This window comes from Furipterus horrens, unplaced genomic scaffold (genome assembly GCF_987537825.1).
Source record: "Furipterus horrens unplaced genomic scaffold, mFurHor1.1.pri manual_scaffold_4, whole genome shotgun sequence".
In the NCBI taxonomy this organism is placed as follows: domain Eukaryota; kingdom Metazoa; phylum Chordata; class Mammalia; order Chiroptera; family Furipteridae; genus Furipterus; species Furipterus horrens.
Window position 1 is genome coordinate 170,967,517 of NW_028327174.1, and position 5,063 is coordinate 170,972,579.

The 5,063-nt window shown below is 41.0% G+C and overlaps 1 pseudogene; it reads right to left on the reverse strand.

Moving 5' to 3' along the window:
- Positions 1-1,724: 1,724 nt before the first annotated feature.
- Positions 1,725-2,034, reverse strand: LOC150013275 (alpha-ketoglutarate dehydrogenase component 4 pseudogene; annotated as a pseudogene).
- Positions 2,035-5,063: the final 3,029 nt, after the last annotated feature.

Consider the following 5,063-nt stretch of genomic DNA (forward strand, 5'->3'; position numbering starts at 1 on the left):
TGCATGTAACAAGGGGTCATTCACTACCGTTCCAGCCTGGAAGGTCCTGAGCTTATTCTATCCAGCAACACAAGGAATATCCATAGCAAACCTTATAATCCATGATGGTTTGAGTTCTCTGGAGAAACAGAACCAACAGGCTCATAAACACACATACATGCAGAGAGAGAAAGAGAGAGAGATTGAGATTTTAAGGAACTGGCTCACACAATTGCGGAGGGGTTTGATGAGTCCAAAATCTGATGGGGTAGGCCACCAGGTGGGAGATCCAAGTAAGAGTTGCCTCATTCAAGTCCAAAGGCCTTCTGTTGGCAGAATTTCTCCTTGCACTAGGGACATCAGTCTTTGTTCTCTTAAGGCCTTCAAATGATTGAGTGAGGCCCACCCACATAATGGAGGGTAATTTGCTTTACCCAAAGACCACCGATTCCCATGTTAATTTCACCCAAAGAACACCTATACCAACGGTTCTCAACCTGTGGGTCACAACCCCTTTGGGAGTTGAACGGCCCTTTCACAGGGGTCTCCTAAGACCATCGGAAAACACATATATAATTACATATTGTTTTTGTGATTAATCACTATGCTTTAATTATGTTCAATTTGTAATAATGAAAATACATCCTGCATATCAGATATTTACATTACGATTCATAACAGTAGCAAAATTACAGTTATGAAGTAGCAACGAAAATAATTTTATGGTTGGAGGTCACCACAACATGAGGAACTGTATTAAAGGGTCATGGCATTAGGAAGGTTGAGAACCATTGATCTATACAGAAACATTCAGAATACTGTTTGATCAAATATTTGGTCACCATGGCCCAGCCAAGTTGATGTATAAAATTAACCATCACACCATCTCACCATATGTCCAAGTCTCCACTCCTTCCACTTGTCTGGGCTCATGAGGATCCCAAAATATTATAGGAGGAAGGATAATTGTCCGTATAGGGTAACCAGAGAGATTTTATGTAAAACCCATGACATCACTACTGCTAAGTGAGATGTTGGGCACAGGTGAAGTAAAGTTCTCACCAGGATCTATGGAGCTGGGATCAAGTAAAGTGGGGCAAGCCAGCAGAACAGGAAACCTCCATTTCTCTGCGCATGCAAATGGCACAACTTGTTTGGGTTACCAACGGCTATGAAACATGCTGCTCAAAATGTAATGGCTGGCCTATACCAACAACCTTTTATTTCTTACAAGTCTATGGTTAGGAATTCAGGCAGCGCATGAGGGAATGGCTTCTCTCTGTCCCATATGATGTCTATTGGGACTTCTTCTCTCATACTTCTGGTGTTCCCACAAGAATGCCTCGAACAGCTGGAAGATGGCTGAGCCATTTGACTGGGATCATAGATTTGTGGCCTCAGTTCTTGGTGTCACCTGGGTTCTTTGGTCTTCTCCATGTAATCTCAGGGCTTTTCCCTCTCCACGTGGCTTCTCCACATGGTCTCTTTATGTGATCTCTCTACAGAATATTCTAGAAACCACCATTGTAACTGCCAGACCTCTTTTTAAAAATCTGTACTTTAATAAGTGTGTAAACAATGAATTAGGCGATATAAGTTTCCATCTAAATGTTCTACATTTATTTTTTTACAGAATATTTATTAAAGTTGTTTAATGTACAATTTCTCATTTGTCATTCTGAAAGTTCTTTATTGTACAGACTAGTCTTTTGTCTGATAATAAAAAGCAGCCACATTGTCAGTGATTATTCTGGATCTCCACATTGGATAAATTCTATTTCTTCTTGAGACATGTTTCCTTCTCTATATCTAAGGTAATGTTTTCATGATTTCTGCAGTGTCTGGTGGACCCTGATGCATCAGTCAATATGGTGCTTTCCTTCCCTTAGAATGCTGTGACATTGAAGGCGAGTGAGATGGTGGTCCTGCTGATCTCAACATTTCAGATACATTGGATTTAGGATGGTCTCTTCTGTCAGGGGACCTTATTAACAGAGTATGTGGCTTGACTACCTGAACAACCCTACTAGCAGATACCACCTTGCTACCCATCATGACCCCCCAAGAAGGGCCCAGATCTTCTTAAAACTGAAGTCCACAACTGGCACTGTGGCACCTCTGCATAATTTTACTGATTAAAGCAACTCACAGGCCCAGATCAGGTTCAAGGGGAAGAGACAATGCAAGTGTGTGGATACTGGGAGGCATGGTTCATTGAGAGTCATAGAAGTGACAGTGTGCTCCATCGTTCATGATGGTCTGTGGTTGAGTGTATATACGCATGCAAGTCATCCTGGGGTGAGAATTTTAATTCCTTGGGCAATTTCTTTCAGATCAGCTCCATAATTCCTCTCCTTCCCCCCCATCCTCTGGCCTCATTTTGTTTTAAAGATCTTGTCCTACATTTAAAGCCTTCTGTATCTCAAGCCCACTTTTCATCTAGTTTTTTCACACTACGGTACATGACCCAGGAGGTTTGAGGCAGAAAAGATATTGCATTCCATTCTCCTAATGCACAAACAAAGGGCAGGGGGGCAAATGAATTGCTTTTCCATTTTCAGGGACAGACATTAGAGTGGTTAAGGCAGCTGACCTCAGAGCCCTCGTGGTACTTCCTAGCTATCTTAGTGTCCCCATCTATAAATGGGTATTATCCATCCCATGGAGTTGTGGTGAGGATTCAGTGAGTAAAAGCATGTAAAGTACTTAAAACCAAGCACAGTGTTTGCTATGCTCCTATAAATAGTTGTGTTTTGTCACACATGTCATGCATCTTCCTCAAGTTCCCAGTGTAATGAGAAGGCAATCCATGTACATATACTTTCTATGATATACATTTGAATCCTTTTTCTTGGAAAAGGAAATTCTATCAAAATGCAAAAACAAATGATAGGATCCTTCTCCTAGGGAAGGAAGGAACATGGGTCAGTGTCAGGGTGTACATGTAGGTATTAAGTTCCCAAAATATGCTTCTTTGGGGAACATATTTACCTAAGACCCACTGATTTCAACATTAATCTCATCCAAAGAACACCTGTAAATATTCAGAATATTACTTGATCAAATGTCTGGGCACCGTGGCCCAGCCAAGTTGACACACAAACCTGTGGAAGCCATCATATACCCAGTGTGTAACAGTACAAAAGAAGCATAGTTCCTCTGAAACTAATATAGAACAATATCAAATGTAAACTGTAATTGAAAAATAAAGTAAAATAAAGAAACATGGTTGCTGCTTCTATGTATGGGTTTTCCCAACCCTTCCTCCCAGCTGTCTGCCCAGTTCATGGGCTTTGGGAAACCCTGGTTCTGAGTCACCACCAGCTCCCATCAAAATGGTTAAGGTGGAGAAAGTAAGGCAGGAAGGGAGAGGGGGAAACTGTAGGGGCCATGAGAGAGTTCCTGGTGAGAGAGCAAATATGGCTGAGACTTCACAGCTCAAACTCCTTCCAGCACAGCTCCCTTCTCTCCATCCATAGAGCAAGGGTTAAGCTCTTGAGCAAGAGTGTCTTAATTTTTTCTTAAAACTCCATTTACCAGGCAGACTTTTACTTAACATAGTTAGATGTGGGTTTTTTCACCTTGCCTTTGTGGTTTTAAGCCAACCATGTACTTGAATGGATCTGTCCTCTCCATGGGACATGTGGCAAGTACACAATTCTCTGAGCAGTGGCCCGAGGGCCATCAGAAGCAGGGTCTTAGACATTCTTGGCTCTTGCCTATGTTCTCAGCCCTCATTCTGTGCTGGTGTCTGCACAAACTCACTCTGGGTGGCTTCTTTCACCCTCCCAGGTCCTCAGTTCCTCTGGAATTTAGTGACAGATGTGGGTTCTTTAGTTATAAGTCTCAGCAGTTTGTGGCTGAACCCCCACCTTCTCTGGGACTTGAACTCTGGTCCCCGTACTCCCTAGACTCTCGCTGTCCTGGGATCCTTTTCTGGCTGTTCTCAAACCCTTCATGAGGTTAAATCAAACTGGGATGTTTTAAAAGTCACTTTTTTTTTCAACCAGATGGCCAAGCAGTTGACCATAATTCCAGAACTGTCTATTTTTCTTATTCTGAACTAAAACGAAACACCTGAGAGGGTCCAGAAAGGCTTCTAGACAAACAACTGAAACCCGCAAACAGGCAGATCTTCAATGGTAAATGTGTTTTTTGCAGCACCTTGAAGTTAAAATTGTATTTGATGGTGTGAATTAATTTCTGCTTTATAAATGAACAAACATTGATTTTATTCTTAAGAAATATTTGATGAGTTTTATAACAATTCTTTCACAGAACCAAGGAAAAGAGATGACTCACAAGGATAATAAAGCAGGGTTCTCTCACTTCCGTGGCAAAGCAGATAGTCTCTGTAAGTCAATTTTTCTAAATTACCATTTGTGTGTTTTTTAAGCCAAGAAGATAATGTGAACATGAACACAGCTATGGGTCATGAGCCCCTCCAAGGACCATGAAACACATCTGTCAGTCTCCATGTTAGATATTTTTAAGAGACCTTTTCCTCCTCTCTTTTGGATTATAAATGATTCATTTATTTTTTTTCATCTTTGGTATTTCATGTGTTGACTATAGCATGGCCGAATCATTTTAAGTCAGGGAAAACTGGCTTAACTGCTTAACTGTTTTGGATTTCTCTGTAAGAGCTCTTTTAACACCAGGCAAATTGGGGTTCACATATCACTGAAGCCAAGAAAATATGGCAAACTCTGCGTATTTGAAAACAGCTGCAAAAACGGAAATAAAAAGAGGGAGAAAAAACTTTTAAAGACAGGCCAGGAAGATGATGCAAGTTTGGAAATGTTAATGAAACCATAATAAAGCTCAGTGTTCTACAGCACAGCATGTTTTTCCCTGAAACTGCATTTCTGATGCCCATGTTCACTTCCTCTGGGTCAAAACCTCCTTCTACATCCTCAAAGTCATTATCCTTAAGGACTTTTGACCAAGTTTCCAATATCAAAATATATTCAAAACAAGGTCATTTTCATCTATTTTGTTTTGACATTCGTGCTAGATTCATGCAACTTCCCTACTCCGATTTTTCTCCCTGGGTCTCAAGTGAGAATCCTGATTCGGACGAT